The sequence below is a fragment of the Phaethon lepturus genome, unplaced genomic scaffold (genome assembly GCF_000687285.1).
Source record: "Phaethon lepturus isolate BGI_N335 unplaced genomic scaffold, ASM68728v1 scaffold6323, whole genome shotgun sequence".
NCBI lineage: Eukaryota > Metazoa > Chordata > Aves > Phaethontiformes > Phaethontidae > Phaethon > Phaethon lepturus.
Genome location: NW_010528374.1, coordinates 107,783 through 129,974, shown reverse-complemented (window position 1 = coordinate 129,974; position 22,192 = coordinate 107,783). Strand labels below are relative to the sequence as shown.

Below are 22,192 nucleotides of genomic sequence, written 5' to 3'. Positions count from 1 at the left end.
CAGGCTATTCTCTCTCTTTCTCAAGCTTTGACCTTAATCCAAGGAAACTGACAGTACATTTTGAGTCCTGATTTCTCATTCTTTCATTATATTAAAGAATGTCTTACGTAGGAGGTAGTGGGTTTAGTCATTACCCTGCTGATAGGGTAGAAGAGCTGGAGAATGTTTTTCTCTTAATCTTACTTAATGTAAAACTTACTTAAGGAAATACTACTTTTCTTACTTTGTCTGCCTTTCTGTGTTTTGCATGATTTGCCATATCAATTACAGCATACTAATCAGCAAAAACTGCAGATTCAAGATTTCTTTGGCAGTAATCTTCAGTCCTTCAAAAGGCTATTTTCTCATAAAGTGAAATAACCGCACATCTATAATCCAGACGAACAGAGTTCAGACAATGCTATTCCAGGAAAGCAATGAAACACGCTGAATTGGTTTAAGTCTTTGTTTGGCATCACTTTGTTACATAGGAAAATGTGAAGCTGATAAAATAAGTCTATATTTCTGTTATCCCAAAGTCTCTGGTATCAAATTCTACGCATGAATCCAATTAATGATTAGGTACAAAACCACAAAAGTTACTTTTGGGAAAGAAAGAGTTTTCTTTTCAAACCATGAGCCAACTTCCTTGTAATGCTATTAGAAATTAATCACGTGCGTTCTATGGAGAACAGACCTTCAATGAGAATGATACATTACAGAAATCCACAAAGGTGAAGCTGCTAGTGCCAAAAGTCAATAAATATTTCATTTGCTATGTCAAACCATAATCACATGGAGTGCACATTTTAGAGTCAAAAAACCCAAACATCATTAACAGTAAGATCAAAGTGTGTTAGAGCTCTGTTCAGGAAAGCACTTAAGCATATATCTAGCTGAGTGTAAGAAGCCGGTGGAAAGTTAAGGATTTTCTGAGACAAATACTTTCATGAGTTCAGGCCCTCACCTTATACCTCTGTGGTCTGGTAGCATGCTCTATTACAGACCAAATGGATTAAATCAATTTTTTTGTTTGGAATTTCTTTTTGAAAATTGATAAGGTGATTTCTCAGTGTTCTGAGTCAGTGTTACATATTCATGTGTGGAACATGCTGTGCACCCGCCCACTGCACAGACCTCTTCCACACTAGGACGGAACTGCAGCAACAGCATCCGCAGTTCCCTCGCTGGAGGTACAGGTGAGGCATGGACACTCAGTGGCAGAGAAAGCTGAACGAGCTTTTTCTGTGAAAAGCTACTGCTCTTCAACCTCAAGGGAAAAGAATCTGACAGAGCAGATGAGTCATTCCAGGGGAAAGCCTGCCTTTGTACAGCGTTAAGTGTCCCAAGCTCAACTTTTCAGTTTTACAGTCAACTGAAAGTTGAATGCACATGCACACTGGAGTTAGTTTGATACATAGTAGTCCTTTTTCCGTGCCTTAACTTAGGCAAAAGATTGGCTCTGGTTATTTTCTTTTTAATCACTTCCCCTTCCAAATTTCAAAAGCGATGTGGCATACAGTTTGTCTTCAGATTTTCTGTAATCTCTGAAATGAAATTCAGGACTGAAACATGAGTCATTTATTAATTCCTACTAATATTAATTCCCGTGTGAAATGTAACTGTGTTTATCCAAACAGAACACATGACCTGCCATCTAGACTCGTCACTGGGTTTTCAGCTAATAGAGACCTTTTCAAGGCAAATGACTCATATCACATAGGAGACACAATCCATTTTTGGCTAATGTGAGTTCTGAGATAAGAGTATCAGATAAATGAAAGCGTGGAGTATTCAGCTTACTAATTAACATTTCCAAAATTTCAAAGGTTAGAACTTGCTCCATAACGTTATGAGAAACCCTCCGAGCATCATTTAAGAAACCAAGTTTCAGCACGTTTTCTTGTCTGTGTAGCTTAGACATGTCACAGACGGACAGCAGGAGCAGAACCCTACGGGCTGCGCAGTGAAGCTGTTGAAGTGAATACTCCTGTGGCTGCACAGGCCAGCAGGCAGTATTAGTGAAGCTCTTAAATTTTTGCAAAGTTTTGAGCACTGTTGGACAGTTTATGGTTGCAAACAGAAACTGTATCAACTGTAGCAGGTTTTCAGTCATTTTATCTTTGAATGTCTTCTTGTTTCAAATAATAATAATTCAAAACAGACAAATGCTGGGCAAACTTACTGAAGAAAATTCACTTGATGTAGATCAACAGAGAGTGCAGCACAGGAGGCATAAACCAAGGTAGCGTACTAGAAAAAGGAAAGGTTCACAACTACATGACAAGTTTGTCATACTTCTGAAGAGTACCTTCATTTTGATTCCTTGTGCATCTTATTACACTGCATAACCAGCGACCCCAACGGCCTTTATTTTATTATGTTCTAATTCAGTTTGACACAGTAGTATAAAAGAATGTATCAAATCCTTCTCTGCCTAGCAAAATGGCCCAGTTCAAGTGAGCACTGCAGATTATGCCTGAAATGTCAGCTTCACTGCAAACAATGCCATTAAATTGACCTATTATGCTATGTGATTTCTTCTGTTTTCTAATAACACTGGAAGATTTTTTTTTTTAATCCAAAACCAACAGTTTTGATTCTTTGGACTATGATAACTGCTGCCATCCCAGAATTTGAAATTATTTTGTAACACAGATGCATGTCAGCATAAAAATTTTCTACATGCACAAAAGCAACCTGTCTCCAAACACAAATCTCCAATATTAAAATGATTGTTCTTCTAATCCCAGGTCCTGTGAGCATAAAATCTCCTTCCTGTAACACTGACACTTTTTCCAACCAGAAAAAAGCAGCAGTGGGCTGTTTAATGGAAGAAATAATTAACTGGATCAACTTTAGATGACCATGAATGAATTAGATAAGCTTTTTTTATATCTACCAGACAGATACACTGATTTCTGGCTCATCAAGAAAAAAGATGCTCTTTATTTTTAGGCTGGGTGTCTGTAGTTGGTATGTTTTGTTTAGTAGCCTCTAAAACATATCTAGGGTTTGGGGTGGGTTTTTTTGCTTTGTTCTTGTAATGTTCATAGACTGTTGTATTTAAAAGTGGCCTCCACTCAAAGCAGGGTAATAATGAGAGTGAGAAAGAACAATGGAAATTTCCATTCTTAGCTGGGCCAGCATTTTCCAAAATGACTACTCATTTTAGGAGGCAAATTTGTGACTTTAGTCTTACAGTGTATATATATATATCTCTTTTGACACTGATGCTATCTTTTCTGTTGTCAGATATAATTATACTTGAGATCTAGGCATGGTACAATGAAAACTGTTCTTTTTCTGAGTGTCTAAGCTTATATATTCACTTTAAAAAAAAAGAAATCTTATTCATAACACCCCATTGGCACCTTTCTCTTATCTCACCCCGAGGCTGAACATCCCAAACTAACCCGTTTTTGTGACTCTTTCTATAATGTTCTGTTCTCAAAGGATATTTATAAGATTTGCAGTGATTATGCACTTAATATTCTATAAATTCTAGCTACCATATTGACTGCTACCATTTACCCTTATCTTGTGGTTTCTTTGAGGCTCTTTGCTGTATCCACCTCCTATGCAGGTGTGAAGTAAATTGAAACTTTGATAAAGGTGAAAGCAGTTGGTCAGATTCAAACCTTGTTTTATTCTCAATCTGCAATCAGAGTACTACAAAGGATTTAAAAGGCTACTGTGTTTTGAATACAGCTATTTTGAAGTACTTCTGCTTTTGTTTCTAGCTAAGCATTGAAGAGTGTAGCATCCAGCCCCAATGTTAAAAAACAATGTATCAGGATACAAAAGGAGAGTGAAAAAACAGAAGAAAAATATTGCTGAAAGAAAGGGAGAAGAGATTACAGAAAGAAAACCCTGGGTAATACATATAGAAATTGAGAAGTAATGTATCACAGACTTTAGAGAATGTGTGTGGTTCACTGAAAATCCAAAATATATTTATGGAGAGTTCAAAGCTATAAAGAAACAGAAGCTGTATATCAAGTTGTTTACTCTTACTTACAGAAAGAAGTAAAGAGCCTTTCTTAAAGAAAGAGCCAGCACATGCTAGAAGTTGCAAAGCCAAGAAATGGATTGCATCCATTTTTATGAATCTTCAAACTCTTTTAGGGTATATGTACTGGTCAAGAATACAACAGTGTGTCAGATAATGCTGAATTCCTTTTGCATAGAAGGAATGTTTACTACAAAACCGTATTTTAAAAAAATATTGACTTTAAGTTGCATGTTGGTATACATGCCAGTGTTTTGACAAAGAGAGTTAAAAAGCAGGATGGTTATCAGTATTTTAAATTCTGCATTCTGGAAATGCTAATTGTTCACCACTGTTGTTCTCAAGTTTGCCCAAGAAAGAGAGATTTGAGAATCTGTATTTTTAGGCAACTATGTTGTATAGCTGAAATGCAACTGGAATCATAACATCACCAGAAGGAAGTTTCAAGTTCCCTGTTTCAGAGATGTTAATGCCAACCACAGTATGTGTGGAAGAGAAACAAAAAGAGACTAAATTATTTCAGTCAGTTGTTTATGGAAAGCATAATAAAAGCCTAAAATTTTGAAATCCGACCAAACCTACCAGGTCTTCTGCAGTTCAAAACTTTTCTGTCCTCAAACTGCAAAAAAACTTCCCCAAAGGTTGCATTGCTCAGGACCACTCCTGCTAAGAGGCTGTGAGCAATTTAATGTGTGCCAAATGTACCTGCGTAGGTGCAGGTCATAATCCTTAGGTCTTACACCCTCAAAACTTGAGGAAAATAAGCTTCCTTCTTTGAAAGAAGTAGCTAAATACTGTCCCTAATTCATGGACAGTGGAACAGACTCAGACAAAAAGGATCTGACTTGCTGAAGACATGACACTACTTAATAGCAGAAATGAGACTGGGTCCAGAATCTGCAGATTCCTGGTACCAGCCTTAATCCACTCTATGTAGCAATGCTTATCTTCTTTGATCGTGTACATATACTGTAGCTGGCAGTAAGTCAACTAAGTCCACCTACTCCAATTTAAAAAAACATTTAGCTTGTCAAGATATTTTAGCCAGTATTTCTAAAATTCCTGTTTTGGCAAGTTGCTGGGTTTAGAAAAGTGATGGCATTGAGCAAGATCTCAGAAAAGCATTTAAAATGTTTAAATAGAATAGAATAGAATAGAATAGAATAGAATAGAATAGAATAGAATAGAATAGAATAGAATAGAATAGAATAGAATAGAATAGAATAGAATAGAATAGAATAGAATAGAATAGAATAGAAATGAAACAAACAGGATCTCTGGCTCTATGTAAGTATTCAAATACAACCCATCAATGTTATGTGCCTTATCTACTTTTTAGGACTGTAGTAGTAAACGGGAAACACTAGTCAATTTTTTCTGTAATACAGAAAACATACCCACTGTTCACCTCATGTTCGATTTGTTTAAAATGCGTAGGCTTTGGCATCAGGGAGGCAATCAGTTGTTGATGTGGACATGTACCTATTTAATTGATTTGCAAATGCAAGTCTCTCTAGTCTCTCTCTATTTCAATAGTCTCTCTCCATGTGTCTTGCCCACATTAAAGCATGCCAAAAGCTTAAAGAGCAACAACAATTATTTCATGGCTAGACAAATTAAAGCAGTAAACACAAGAGGTAAGATTCGCCTCATTTAAATTTTAGATTTATTTAAAAAAAGCAAAAACACACAACCAAATCCAAGTACTCAAAAAAATACAGAAAGCTTAATTGCCTTCAAGAGGCTGATCACTGGGTATTCATCTTGTCCTAAGTCAAAAAAATCGCTCTTTATTTCATAATCTTTTCTGACTATTCTTACTTAATCAAATGTACAAAAAAAATAAAAGTCTATGTATGATGAATCATTTCATAGCCAAAAGGTGCTGAGAAGTCATAGATCTTTAACCCTTCAGATTTCTAAGGATCATCACAGTAAGGATGAAAAAGAAATAAATTAGCCTTCATCACCAGCAGAACAGGTATAATAGTCATCGTACAGTGGAGAACGGCTACAACCAGTGTTTTTCCTACAGTTTTTACCTTTTTAAAAAAACACGTATTTGAATAGGTTCATTTTCAAAACTGGGATTTTTCTTTCGTCTTTTTGTGTTTTCTTTTTTAATCTAATGATTTTTCTAATTACTTTGTAGGAGAAGATTTGTGAGAAATGACACATTTAAATTATTAGGAGACAGCACTCAGCATGGCTAAACAAAGGACAGATACAGTTATATACAATTCTATAGGGTAGAGATAAAATATTGACATATGTTTTCAGAAAACTTAAAGACAGCAGATGCCTCTGTTTGGAGCAACTAAGTAACTGTGAGAATAATATTCAATAAAACTTGGGAAGGTTCTGAAGAAAAAAAGTCAAATCCCTTGAAGAGCAATGGTTTGAGATGCAGCTAGGCTGGTCCTGGGTCAGTGGTAAAAGCACTCCAAGCCTGGCTCTAGAAGTAATGGTGACTATTCAGTGCAAGTGATTACCTAACAGCCTTGTAGCTCTACAGGCAAGGTCAGAAACAGGATGAAACTTGTAATATCACTGAAGCCTCAGCTAACACTTATTGAGGTTTTGGGACTAGTTTAAGAAAATGGTAATTCAGAGAATTGTGTATATGTCTATGTGCCAGTTGAAGTTTACAGAACCCGGGGATATGGCCGTCAGAGTTTCCAAGTGAGCTTTTTCAGTCTGGATATTTCTCTACAAAAAACATACATACATACAAACAAACAAACAAAAGAAACAAAGTCAAAACTAAAGCAGACAAAAAAATGTAGCAGAAATGGGACTATTTCAGTTAAAGAATTTAAAGAAAAAAATTTTAAAGTCAGTATTTTGAGAAGACTGACATTTCAGAATAAGATGTCTTGATTTTTCATTTGGAATGCCTTTCTATTGCAATATTTTAAAATATTTTCAAAGTTGAAATAGGAACAAACCATCCTGTTTTTTATCCAAGCAAAACATTTCAAGTCAAGTGAGGGATATTCTGCTTCAAAATGGAAATAACTCAAAATTCCTTATAAAATTAAAATCCTAGTTTCCACACTGGTTCTTCTCCTGTCCATCAGTGCTGCATATTCCTGATCTCTCTCTTTTGTCTTTGTACCGTATATGTTTCCCTGGTGCGACAGCACCAGAACAGCAAAAGTGTATGAAGAACATTTTCCTTCACACCTTATCTGCAGGCTAAAAACCATTAGACCCAATCCTAAATTCCTGTTTTTCTAGATTAGTGGAAGAGTCTGTAACTATCCCTATTCCACACATCCCACTTCTTCTTTCTCCTCACCCTCCTCTGCCAGTTTTTTTCCAGAAATCTCTCTCTAAATAAGGCTCATGGAGATAGCCTTCAGTTCTCACAGTAACATACACAATGCATGTAAAGCAAAGCCAAAATGTGATCCCAGTCAGCAAAGCCTGTTCTTCAATTACACCATCCAAAATTGTTAGTGGAAGCTGCAAACACACACAAAAAATTGCTCTAGTATTTTACAATTCATAGCGACAATTCTTCAAGAAGAGCAAAGAGGAGTTGCACAGCGTTAAGGCTAAAATAGCTGTATTAAGGTGATCTTGGCTGTAATAATTTTGCACATAATTCAAGGTTAGACTGTGCCATAGCCTTTTTTCTACAGGGCTATATAGCTTTCAATTTATACATATATTTCGCCAAGGAGGGGAAAAAAATCCCTTCAAACACACATTTAATTATTGAACAGTTTTGGGAATGCTTACTTTGTCTTTTTTTCTAGCAGAGGTCACAGAAAGCATTTCAATACCTTATGGATTCATCAAAATTTCTGAAAAATTCTACTTTTTAAATTTAGTTGCAATATGTGGAGCCAAACTTGAAAGTATTCTTCCCTCTGAACATAGTGTGCTTATGTGAAAAGCCTCAAGCCATGTTTAGCCTTTAATCCCCACAAGATATCACAGCCATCAGGCATCTTTCTCCACCAAACAGGGTATTTCAGAGTTTTACAGTTTTCCTCTGTTTACCCAGTTCTCATGTTATTTTCCCATGGTCTTATATTTAAGCAGTAAGTGGACTTTTTTGTTATTGTGTATTATTTACTTAGGAATTAACTCTAACTGTGCTCCAAACTCTTACAAAGACACGCCGGGTATTTGTGCAGGAGATAGCGTAGCTACTTGGGAAGCACCTCCTCCCCACCATACCCGACAAGCTGGCATTCTAACACTACCTAAGCTGTGTGCTCGCTGGGGTACAGTCTTGACTTCATCTTCTAGTACACCTGTATCCCAGGTAAATAGGTAGAAAAGAAAGTGCCACTATACACAGGCTCTTCCTCTCACCAAAAGGCTTGTCTGTCCTCTTTCAAACTCTTGTTAGAGGATGTAACCTGTCTCACACTTTAACCACTCAGGATTCCAGGATCTTACCAGGATCTTTTCTCTGTTACAGAGGACAAAACATAGTCTGTAAAGAAAGAAGGAATTACTGGACCATACCTGTAGGTGCTGTGGTTATGCATGTTTGTTATGCTTACAGGCTAAATTATAGACCTTGCCAATGTTAAGAAAAGGCTTTACCATTTGCTAAATAATCACACAAGGGGTCTCTTCAGTCCTCCTCACTGTCTTTGTGGGAGAAACATTAGAAGTTGAAGCTGAAGTTTGAGCTGGCTGGTGGAGAAAGATACATTGTGGGAACACTATGTCCTGTATATGTATCTATAGCTTTTGTAGCTTTTCTCCTAAAAGTCTAGGAGACTTTTAGCAGCTGATTCACAGAATCACAGAACCACAGAACGGCAGGGGTTGGAAGGACTTCTGAAGATCATTTGGTCCAACCCCCCTGCAAGGCAGGATCACCTAGGGCAGGTTGCACAGGAACGCGACTGGTTGGGTTTTGAAGGTTTCCAGAGAAGGAGACTCCACACCCTCTCTGGGCAGCCTGTTCCAGTGCACCGTCACCTTCACAGTAAAGAAGTTTTTCCTCATGTTGAGGTGGAATTTCCTGTGCTGCAGTTTATGCCCATTGCCCCTCGTCCTATCACTGGGCACTACAGAAAAGAGACTGGCTCCCTCCTCCTGACAGCCACCCTTCAGATATTTATAGACAATGATAAGGTCCCCTCTCAGCCTTCTCTTCTCCAGACTAAACAGCCCCAGGTCTCTCAGCCTTTCCTCATATGAGTGATGTTCCAGTTCCCTCATCATCCTCGTAGCCCTCCGTTGGACTCTCTGCAAAAGTTCCCTGTCTCTCTTGAACTGGGGAGCCCTGAACTGGACACAATACTCCAGATGAGGCCTCACCAGCACAGAGTAGAGGGGGAGGATAACCTCTCTCGACCTGCTGGTCACACTCTTCTTAATGAACCCCAGGACACCATTAGCCCTCTTGCCCACCAGGGCACATTGCTGCCCCATGGATGACTTGTCTACCAGGACTCCATGGTACGCCTCCATGGAGCTGCTTTCCAGCAGGTCAACCCCTAACCTGTACTGGTGCATGGGGTTGTTCCTCCCTAGGAGGGGATCATGTAGTTTAAAAGAAATGAAAGATGAAACAACTGAGCTGACATAAACGAGAGTAGAAACATTAAAAGACACACAACACATTTTTTTAAGATTTGGTTGTATGATCAACAAGTATAAAACCAGATATTGCAGAGGCCCTAAGTGTCTCTGGGAGGGCTCAGAGGTGTACATGACAGCTTTTCGCTCTTCAATCCCCAGCCTTTCAGAGTATGAGGACCACTTCTGAGGCTCTGTAGAGAACCTTGCTCAGATTATTGCAGAAAGATACATAGCTACACCCTTCCATTCTTTCACTTTGTAAAAAATAGATTACTTGGCAGCCAAACTATCTGAGGGAAGAGGGACAGAAGGGCATTATTCTTTCATAGCAATTGAGATATTTTTCTGAGTGGAACTAAAGGAACAATGGCAAAACTGAGGGACCTATAACCTGACTAAAAGTTTTTTTACCAAGATTTATTAGCTCCAGCTTTACTACCTTTTACAGCAGAGATTTTCATTTTAACTCACTATTTTATTTAATTTCTCCTTATGCAGATACATTTCTCTAAACATTCAGAAAGATATAAGTGTATCAGGAGCAACATATAGAGTATAGTGTTTCCTGAAAAAATCCAACAGGCCACTGCAACATCACTTTGTGCTTGCCTGGGTAGGATTAAATGACAAACACATGCAAACCTCTGAATTTTGCACTGGTCGTCACAACCACTGAAAGGCAATTTGCAATGCACAGTCAGATTTTAGAACTATGGATATAATAACTTCTCTAGTTAGTCCCACTGAAGTCACTGGAAGTATTCACATGGGTAAATGAAGCATACATTTACATGAAAGTCATTTGCAGGGTCTAAGCCTTCCTATGGCTCCCTAGCACAGAATTAGAAGGAGTATTTCACACCATGTACTTTGGTGAAGCAACCAGGCTCCAATGAGGAGACTGCATTAGCAATGTCTATGGTATCATGACATTTGAGATTTGTAGAGTTATATGTTTCTGGCACTTTGTTGCTTGATTAAACACCTTGCTCTATTTACTCAAGAAAACAGTAGTCACAAGCTAGAGCTTACCTTAGTGAGTGCATAATCATTCACTACTCATTTCACCAGACAAACTCAAAATTAAAGCTGCATACACTGTCTTGGAAGAAGATTTCCTACTAGTGATGGCATCTTGCTTGTGATGGGCAGGGAAGCAGAAAACAACTGACAGCTGGAGGTTTTCACAGTTGATAATATGAACTATTGGGATAAAATTCCCCACTCAGATTCTTGGGCCAAATCTGGCATCTTAAAAATAGCAGTTTATCACAACATCAGAAAACATAACCTTGCTTGTCAGGCAGCCAATTCCTAACAGCCACAGTACAAGTGGCTGACATCCACCACTCCTCCTACCTAACATTTCCTCTTCCATTTCCTGCAGTAAAACTATTTTAAAATGAGCAGTGATAGGAGATTAGCAATATCATACAATATCTAATATTTCCTGTTCATATAGAAACTGCTACCCAAACACTACGAAAGTTAACACAGAAGAGCAAAAGAACAGTTCCCACACCGTGTTTTGTATATTTGATTTCAGAACTCGTAGAATTTTTCATGTGTTTTCTTTTTAAAAGCATGCTGGGGTTTTATAAACATTTTTAAAAGCCAGCTGTGGTTTAATCAACCATCTGATCCACATTATGATAACCCTTCTGAAGAGCTCCAACAATAGAATAAATATGTATGCAGTAAAGGGAAACAAAAGTGTACAAAAAAGGTAGGAAGAAAACAGCAGACTTTGGTCTCGAGCCCCCTAGAGAGTTATTTATGATCATCAGGAAGAAAGGAATCATTTTAAAATAATGAAAACCTTTCAATGTCTGTACTCCACTGAGCACAGAATCTTACAGTAAATGATAATCTAACAATAAACTTCACTCTGTTGGGACAGCAACATTTTATGCAGGTGGAAATGAGTAGTACTCAGGATGAGATCTTGACTACTATAAAGTCAAGAAAAGAATTCCCACCGGGGCTCAGATTTCATGCATATCTTCTTGCTAGAGTTTGGAAATAGTATCTTGTGAACAGCACAAAAAGCCACATGGAATAATGTAAACAAATCACCTGAGATGTACATCAGAAAATTCACTAGAACAGCAGAACAAGCAAATTACCATCCCTTCATTCCTCTCTGCAAAATAAATACATGACAATGGCCTGCTCAGCAAAGATTTAAATCTTCTCCTCCCCCTCCTTTCCCCAAATTTGATGGCTAAAATATGAGTGAGCTATCAAATTTGGTCCTGGAGAAAGCAGAGAGAAATCTCTCCATGAGAAATGGCTCGAGTTCTACATCCACATCTCCAACTATTCTCTGGCTGCAGCAGTCCTAACAGAATGAAAACAGAATATTCTATTCTGCATGTTTCTGCAGCGAGCACCCCTGACTCATTGCTTTCAGTAGCTCAGCAGTGTTTCTCACCTGCCAGCTCCTTTTCCAAATTCTTCACTTTACCTAGTACACAGAGTATCAGCATTTTTGGGAAAGCCATGAGAAACACTTCATTCAACACAAAGCTTTTGTTATAAAACAACATATGAAAAGCTTTTTGTTTTATCTATAACCATAATACTTTTTTTCACCAAAATATAGATTTTTTTCAAAAACAAACCAGTAGATATAGCAGTAGATGCTCACTCTCTTCACCTCCATCTAGCTACTCTCTTGTTCTTCTCAAAAATAATTTATTTCAGGAAACCTTTCAGTGCTAAAGCCGCACACAAAAAAAACCATACTATCTTTCTTTTCGGACAGTCCTGCTCCAAAAGTCATGAGTCAGGATGCTCAGAGATAATTACACTAAATTCTTTCAAAAACATACTTCCTTCCAAAAAACTGAAGTGAGACCCTTTTAAGGTGTCCAACTGAGTACCCAAAATCATTGATCATTCTCAAAGTAACAAGAGTTCTGAAGTGAACTCGCCATTTAGGACAAGACAACTCAGAATTTTTCTTTCATTTCAAAAATATCAGATTATTTAAATTATAGGCAACTAAACCAAAAATTTGAGAAGACACCCAAGTGACTGAGAGATACTGTTTACTCAGTCACTCACAGACTTTCTATAAATGCAACTTTTTTTTCCTACCCAGAAAGTAGTATGTACAAAGTAACACTAGTTATTTGGAATATAAACATAACGAGCTAAAAGTCTGGGCAGCTCAGCCAGACTCACCTCGCACATGATGCACATGATGCCATCAGGAAAAGAGTAAAAACAAGCCACAGAAAAAATCCTTTTCTGTTGTGGATACATTTCACATGTAGCACATGTAAAGTAAAACAAGTTAGAAGAAAAATGTTCTAAGAGGAGGAAGTTCTGTTGACTCACTTTTATGGTCTTAAAGCACTTCTATATTTAGTGCTCTCTTTATCTCACATCTTACATTACCCTCTGTGTATTCTTTAAGAGAGAAAACATGCTCACTAAAGCAGTCCTAAAATTGCCTGCAGTACACATCTAAATATAATAGGGAGGCACAAGCATATCTGATAGAGAACAAGTATTACAGAAAAAGAACTGTTATCACACTCTACACAATCACATTTTTCCCTGCTCACGCTATAGACACCTGAATGATACTTGATTTCAGAGTCTGCATTTCCTGAAATGGATTTCTATCTTCTTTCTTTCCCCTTCCTTTAGCTTCCTCACCGTCTTTAGTTTTATTTTAAAGCTGTTTTTTCTGTACAGCTTCAAAGTAGATGTAGTATTGGATCGGTAAACTGTCTAACAGCTTCCAGGTTAAAATAGTCTATTTATTTACAAGGCAGGTGAATGATACACAGCAACAGCATAGATTGTCCTTCACCACATCCTCACAGCCTAAGTAGCCTATATGGTGATAGTCCGGAACTGTCTCCGAAGAAAAGAGGGTAGCTGGATTTGCATGAGCTTTTGGGCAGCATCAGCAGCTAAGATACTGAGAAACACTGAAATGGACCTGGCATTCCCTAAGACAAGTGGTAAAAGTAATCCCATGCTGCTAGATCACCACAGATTTCACAGCATTGATTGAGGAGGTCAGTCAGGGAGGTTTGCCCTGACAGGGTTAGATACCAACAGCGTGTCAGCATGGTATGCAGTTGGCAATTTTTACATAGCAGTCTGTTACGAATTTGTCAGTAGCGTCTCTGGGAGGAAACAGAAGAGCCTTCCTGCTCTCCCATGTTTCCCCTCACCCCGAAAAAGAATCACAGAATCGTTATGGTTGGAAAAAACCTTCAAGATCATCAAGTCCAACCATTAACCCAACACCACCATGCCCACTAAACCATGTCCCAAAGTGCCACGTCTACATGTTTTTTGAACACTTCCAGTGATGGTGACTCCACCACCTCCCTGGGCAGCCTGGTCCAATGCTTGACCCCGCTGTAAAGAAATTTTTCCTAATATCCAACATAAACCTCCTCTGGCGCGACTTGAGGCCATTTGCTTTCGTCCTATCGCTAGTTACTGGGGAGAAGAGACCAACACCCTCGTCGCCACAACCCCCTTTCAGGTAGTTGTAGAGAGCGATAAGGTCTCCCCTCAGCCTCCTCTTCTCCAGACTGAACAACCCCAGTTCCCTCAGCCGCTCCTCATAAGACTTGTGCTCCAGACCCCTCACCAGCTTCGTTGCCCTTCTCTGGACACGCTCCAGCACCTCAACATCCTTCTTGCAGTGAGGGGCCCAAAACTGAACACAGTATTCAAGGGGCGGCCTCCCCAGCGCCGAGTACAGGGGCACGATCACTTCCCTCCTCCTGCTGGCCACACTATTGCTGATACAGGCCAGGACGCTGTTGGCCTTCTTGGCCACCTGGGCACACTGCCGGCTCATGTTCAGCCGGCTGTCAGCCAGCACCCCCAGGTCCCTTTCCGCCGGGCAGCTCTCCAGCCACTCCTCCCCAAGCCTGCAGCATTGCATGGGGTTGTTGTGGCCGAAGTGCAGGACCCGGCACTTGGCCTTATTAAACCTCATACAGTTGACCTCAGCCCATCGATCCAGCCTGTCCAGATCCCTCGGCAGAGCCCTCCTACCCTCCAGCAGATCAACACTCCCGCCCAACTTGGTGTCATCTGCAAACTCACTAAGGGAGCGCTCAATAAACCAAAAGAACCACCAAAACCCCAACTTCTCTCCTGATTCTAATGTGAAGTTTTCTTTGTAGCATGGTTTGAGAAATAAAGGATGAAAGCGGTCCTCTTTTTCACACTTCTGGAATGACGCTGTCTAGTTATCATTAATCTATTGTCATTCTCATTCTTCGTTCCTCCCTCTATTATTTTAATTCCTTTTGTATTTGAAAACCATGGAGATTCTAAGGTATAAAATGAGACAATTTTGCAGTATTGAATATTTAGGGGGGTTGTCTATTTTGACATATTTAATACATGTGTTTTGTAGGATTAACCTTAGCATCCACGATTATATTCTTCCATTTGACTTGCAATTAAAATGGAATTGCTGTGCAAGGACAATCAAAGCAAAACAACCGCACACCTTTTCACCCAATCCTTTAACAGAATACTGCTAGCAGTGGAGTAGTCTCTTTACCTTGACTGCTTCACTTTGAAATTTGCAGTGATTTTCTTTTCTATGTGACCCATTTAAATAAATTACTAAGAAGCAAATGAAATTTCTATGGAAATGCTTTACTGTTGTTAAAAGTGGGTAATTTTATAGAGAAGTGTTACCAGTAAAATGTATGTTGTGCTTTCAGTCTAATGGAAGGTTACGTGGAATGCTCTCAGACATGTTTTTAAGCCATAATGATCCCTTTTCACCATTTCTCTTATATTGATACTTTCTGTGTATGGTGCATTTGAGTCTGGCAGGGCACCGGTGTTATTATTTATACAGGTGACAGCTCACAAGCCAACTTTTTGTATTTAGTTACACCTCTTAATAGCAACCAAGTCCATTTCAAAGGTAACAGGATTTCACCATCAGGGACCTCTAGAAAAAAGCTACTTTTTACCAGAAAAAACATGAAGTATTCACAGTGGTTCCTGACCTGAGGGGGTGCATGACACAACAGAACTGTCTCTAGAGAAACAAAACACATGGAGAAACTTCAGCAGAAAGATACTTGATCCTTGGCTTTAAAATAACAAGAAAACACAGGAAAGGTACCTATTTGAAAGAAAAAATAACTTTACTTCATCATGATGAAGAAATGTCAGTGTGACTCAGAGAAAAAAAAGAGAAGAAATAGATTCATAAACCCATGCACTCACTAAACAGGCACCAAACTTAAAGGGAGCTGCACACAGAAAATAATACTTTCGAAAAGTCTGCCTTAGGTATACCTTATTAACACAGGTAATAATTCTTTTATTACTTTTTAGTGGGCTGAGAAGTCAAAAAGGTTCAGAAAGAAAGAGAGGGCACACCAGGGATTTCATTGAACTTGGATTTGGTTTCCAGATTATCACAAAAATTTTTAAATGATTAGACAGAGTTTAAATTAATGGCAATACACTGTTCACTAACAGTTATTTTAGGGATCAACAGGACTAGTAAGGCCTGTTAGCACCCTCAGGACCCTAACATACTGACTGCTTTTGGTCCCTGTACATGAACAGATAGTTGAGTGGAGTGAGAAGATAGAGCATCTTTTGATATTTTAGTGGAGCTATAAGTTCACATGCAGCCCCACTGTAACTCAAGGTAGAGTGAAAGACCAATCCATTCATTTGAATACAGATTTAGTTTAAATTAACATTTTCATTTTAACACACTATGAAAAAAAAATTAACAGCCAAGACATTTTGGATTAAAATACTTTAATTAGTTAACTGATTTTTAAAACCACCTTCCTCTTGTGCAATTTCTCTTGGATGTATTTGAGATGTCCATTATTAGTAGGATGTTTATTTCTTTTTCGTTACTTTCAACTTAGGACATAATGGAAGCAAGAGGTAACTGGTAAATAATTCATGGTACAAATAATTTTATGCATTAGAATGGATTTGCTCCTTCATTTTCTTCAAGCTCACATTTGCCTAGAGATAGTAAACACTTAACATGTAATTTAGCCTCCTCTTCTTACAAGTCAGCATTTAGTCCTGTTCTCATCTCTTTCTATCTGCACGATGTTCATCAAGAGTTTCTTTTAAATCAGCAAGGTTGGCCCACACAGATTCACTTGTATTGTAAGATACTGCACACTACAATGCCATTAACCTCTGTTTTTCTTTGTTTTTTTCAATCTCAGTATTTCACAAAAAATTGAAGTCTAGCCCAAATCAATTACAGACTGTTGAAAAATTATTGGATTTGACATGACAGATACTGATGGACATTCATTAAAAGCTTTGATCCTTACTGTAGGAAACTACTGCCCATTTTTCCAGATTACGCTGTGAGATTGTTTTGTGAAACTTCTCTCTGTGAGGCATCCCCTGTCTGTCTGACTTACTTGTCCTTCCATTTTCACCACCTTCACCTAACATCAAAACTCATGTTTCCCAGATGAAGCTCTCCCTTACATTTCCTTTCAAGGAAACAGTTGCCCTCCAAACATCTGTTCCTATATAGAACAATTTACATTTCGTTGCTGTTCTCAAGCTTGTCAACATTTCTAAAGCACCACTGCCTCCTCTGCAGGGAGAAAGGTTTGAGTCAACACTGTGCTAGAGTACTTTCCTTTAAAGCTTTAGCATTGTGAAATCAAACCCACCCTCAACAGGCTTCCCTTTCAAAAGACTTTTGAAGCACGATACCAAAGGTTGCAAGGTGTAAACAGTGACAAGGTGGGATACACTGAAGTGGGATATACTGGAAGAAAAGGAGGAGCAAATCTGTCCACAGCACCTCACTTGTAAACTCACGTCTTACAGATGATGACATTTTCATTTTCAAGTATTAGATCAGGAAGATGCAATTATCTCCTCTGGCTCTCAAGCATTGCCTATCCTCCACACACAAACACACGCACCCCCTGCCTCCCAGTAAATCAAAATCATAAAAGGCAGCCTGCAATGCCTGGAAAAGAAGAGTCAGGGCAGACTTTTTTGTATTATTAAATCTATACTGAACTTTGTATTTTGTAGAAAGCAACAAGTCATAGAATAGCTGCATAAAGCAGTAACAAGTCAAGAAAACAAGAGTTTTCAGAGGAACAGTTTAACTGTCAAGAAGCAGCTTAAACTTTCATTAACTACTTCTTCCTCTGACCAACAATGCCATCTAGCAAGCCTTCAGAAACAACTCTGTGTACACACTGTTTTCTCCTCTTAATAACTGATGAGGAAGTTAAAAATCACTTATATTAACTTTCTACAGAAGTTTCATTTTCAGAGTTCCTCACTTCTGTTTCTCCTGTGAAATCAATTTCTGACACAGCCACACACACATAAACAGGACAAGTACTCCAGCTTTTCCAATCATGTCTCTACTAATTTTCATTAGCTCAACTCAGACTATCTCCCCAGTTCATCGATATAGTTTGGAACAAATTAAGACATTATCTCTATCTCAATAGCTACAGGATAATTCATTAGATTCACTCTTAGGTCCTGATTCAGTAAAGCACTTTAGTTGTTGGGAATCGAAAATGTATGTGAAGGATTCAAAGACAGTAAAATCTGTAGGATTTAAGCATATGTTTAAAAATAAGTATGTGTATGAAGTTTATCTTTACTGAATGGAGGCTTTTTAAAAATAAGGAACTTATTACAGAATAATTTATCAATAAAGTTTTAAATGACTCGGTAAGAACAAATATATTCTGTGAACGCATTTAGATAACTGAGGACGATATGCAGCTAACTGACTGGAAAGGCAGTTTCAGTTAATCACTGACATCCTATGTATAGGATATGAATTACGACAATGGAGATGTTGGGTCTTTAGAGAGATAAGTACCTTCACTGCCTGCAGGAAAAGGCCTTCGTCCTTCCCTTATGAAGGACACTGTGGCAAGGGCAACTTACATGTATGCTTTTCTCAAAGGCATTAACTGGATTTGTTCTGAAATATATGAAGGTGAAAGGCTTATTCTTTGACTCCAGCTACTCACGTTATAAGATATCTTGACTGACTGGCACAACACAAAGTCGTGTCTGCAGGATTCTCCTTATGTGGACTGCAGTGATCTGCCGTAAAGAAAAGTAGTCATGACACAAAGATGATGGAAACAGGAGAGAAAAAAAAAAACCCAAAAATCTACATCAAAAGATCTCCAGGCTCTGAAGCAGAAATGGAGGATATGCTATCTGCTGGATGCTTTACTTTTGATACTGTCTTTATACAGAAGTTGCCAAGATGCTAGGGAAAACTATGAGTAAGTTAAAATAAGAACATACACTCTGGGAGTTGATAATCATAGTAGCTCTCTATGAGACAGTCTGCAGGAAGGATCCCTACATCTTTCAGTCTCTGTGAAGTACAGCACAAAGTTGTGGTATTCAGAATTGGTCTGTCAGGCAAGATGACTGACTATAAGGTGCTCCAGAGTAGCTCAGAGAAAAGGTAGTAGAAACTTTGTTGTGGTATCATCTGTGGCATGACTAATATAAATCCTACTAGAGAAAGCTACATACTTAGGTAAGCAGCAAATTGAACTTAGTGGTCAGAGGTTTGTTGTTTTTTAAATAGTACATGAAACACCTTCTGTTGGCTGGCTGGCCTACGTGCTTTCTTTCCCCCTCTGTAAGGCTTTTTGGTGAAAATTCTTTTGCTGGTGATATTTTTCACTATATTAGTTATGCAAGAATCTCTCAGGTCTAGCTTTTTTATCAATGTGTGCTAAGCAGCAAATGCTGTGCCACAGACAAGCCCATGGAGAGAGTACCAGGGATTCAAAGGTGCCCTTTCTTATCCTGCTTTTTTGTGCATCCCGTCAGACTAGCTTCGGCATATGCACTTCATTGTATAGGCATGTAGAGCTGATAGCCAGTCTGTGACTTGACATGAAAATTATATTGTGTATCCAAAGTAGTAAAAAATCCAGAGTGAATTACATGCAAACACTTCAGCTTTCTTATATTCCTTCACTGCAGTGAAAGCTTCAGAATTGTTTTTTAATGTTCTTTCCTAGCAAGTGAAATCAGACTCATTTTCGCACGCCTAGCTCAAAAAGTTTCTTATTTGCTTTCATTTTTTAAGAAAACCATGAATAAAAGAAATAAAGACAATGCAATGCAAAAAATGGAATCACACTGAGAAAATAAACAATCTGCAAATTAACTTAAAACATGAAATATAGCCTGACGTTGATGTATTGAAAGAATAATTTTAAAAGATAGGCCATTCCCATTTTCCACAAACTTTACTTAATCACATCTCTGTAGATACAGTTTGATTGAGGCATTAATAAGTGCCTACTTTACTACAGTTCATTTCTTTGATTTAAGATGTCATGAAAATAGAATTTTCCAGTCATATCTTCTCTACTCATCTTAAAATGTGTAGAAGGCAGCTGGCACTGTTCTAGTCATGTGCAAATTGAATTAAAATCAAACATTTCTAAAGAGTTTTTCTTGATATATATTTCTCATACATATAATTCAAAACCTGTGATGAAATAATCAAAAATGTAGAACTAACTTCATCAGTTCATCATGCTAGATACTTTAGATTTACAATAATTCTCAAAAAGGTTAGTGTCTCAAATTTGTTTGGTATGGTATTTACATAATATTTGTGTCCTGGACATGTACCTGAACTGAATTAATATCTTAGCTCACTCAAATATGAATCCAGACTTCTCAACACAGATGAACCATTATATATCCCAAAAAGTAGACAGCACTTCTTAAAGTATTTTTAATTCATTTAAACTTAACACATATACATAATATACTTAAATTATCCTCATCTTAGCAGAGTGACCCTCCTTTAAAATAAATCCCAGCAAAATTCAAAACCCTCCATTATCAAATATTAGATTAGAATGATGTAAGTAAAGTTTGTCTTGCATTACAGAGGTATAATTCCATTCGTTCCAGGAAAGATTATGAATAACTAGGAAGATTTGTTTTGGTGTTTAAAATACAAATAATGCTCCTCGGCTAGGAGGAAAATAAAGAGAGATAATTTAATTAAATGCTGGCAATCAATCCTTTCTATGTTTCAGAAGCTCAAATGATATCATTTAATTTCATGAAACCTCAGCTATTTTTCTCTTTTCCAGTGACTTTTGCAGAGACATGTATAACTGCTAAAGGAGGTAGTTACGCAAAGTTACCATTGCTGGAGCTGTACAGCTCTGACATAGCAATAAGAATTTTTAAAATCTCTAAAATCACTAGTGCCTTGAAAACCTCTTTCAACAGTTAGCAACGTTAAAAGAAATAAGCAAGGGCATCACTGCCTGTAATTGCTCCCATTAATGGTAAGTTGATGTGCATAAAATATATGCATAAAAATACATCTGAGCACCTCACAATCCATAATTAGCATTATTTTTGCAACATACCAGAAAATTAAAAAAGTAAAAAAGTAGAGTCTGTGTTTTTATAGATGAGGAACTGTGGAACCTGGAATAATTGAGACATATGCTTTAATTACAGTGGCACAGACACTGTGTGATAACAGGCCTATCACAGCTTGTCTGCTCCAGAAATACAAAATGCAAGTTTCTGAAAAAGTGGGCACAAAACTTATCACTGCCTAACTCAAGGACAGCATATTTTCTTCTAGACCAGAGGAAAAAGCAGTAGTTGTAACCTATAATTTGTCTTGTTTCCTTCCATCCCTTGCTGCCTGTTTTGCATGACTTTACATACCCATTCTCTGCACCCAAATGTATTTCTGAGAAGGGACAAGCCATCCACCTGAGAAATCTGATCCCAAATGTCATCCCCATTTGTCAGAAACTCCCTAACTACCAGGTAACTTCCAGGTTCCACTGGGAAGGTTTGATCCAGCCTGAGCTTCTTAATACAACCTCCAAGGAATCAAAGGTGAAGCCATTTAAGGGCCCATCGTCGCAGTCCTCTTTAAGATGACACCTCTCCCTGTTTCAGGAACAGTAAACTTTTCAATAGAATCCACTGAAAATTATGAAAATAATATTATTTTTATCATATATCGAATTTTTCCACCAGAAATGGAACAAGAAGGAAGCATAATGTGAGGGACATCGTACCTCTGTGCTCCTAACAGCAATGAAAGGGTCTTATTTATCTTGAGGTTCCAGTAAGGGATTCATTCCTTTTGTGAAGATACCGTTTTAAGGCAAACCTTGTGATTTACACCTCTGGTTTGAACTCTCCAGCTGACTGCTTATCCAGTATGGAATACATCTAACTCTCCCAGGTAACACTGGGCAATTTTTTAAGGAAGCAAATTCATGCTCTTGCCCTGTTGAATAAAGGACTACATTAACGGAACATGGGCTCAGAGGCAAATTTAGGCAGGATTACCAGAAACAGACATCAGACAGGTTGTACGGCTCACTGTCAGGCACGGCTAACAACATCAAGGTCCTCAGCCATCGCCCCAAGCCTGAAGCTGGAGCCTGGGGCACTGGCAAAGCAAAGCAAACACCAATCTTGTTCTACCTTTTTGAGAATACAGGAATGAGCAGGTTATAGATTAAAAATGAAGGCAGTGCTTTCTTCCTCTGATCGTGGGCAGTTTTTGAGGACAATGGGAGAGGAGTTTGGTATGTTTATCACAGCATATTTGTTCAGTTC

At 38.2% G+C, this 22,192-nt stretch overlaps 1 protein-coding gene across 1 annotated transcript in view; it reads left to right on the top strand.

The window, feature by feature from the left end:
• SYT9 (synaptotagmin IX) overlaps nucleotides 1-22,192 on the top strand; it is a 49,546-nt gene that overhangs the window by 16,664 nt on the left and 10,690 nt on the right. The window lies entirely within an intron of this gene.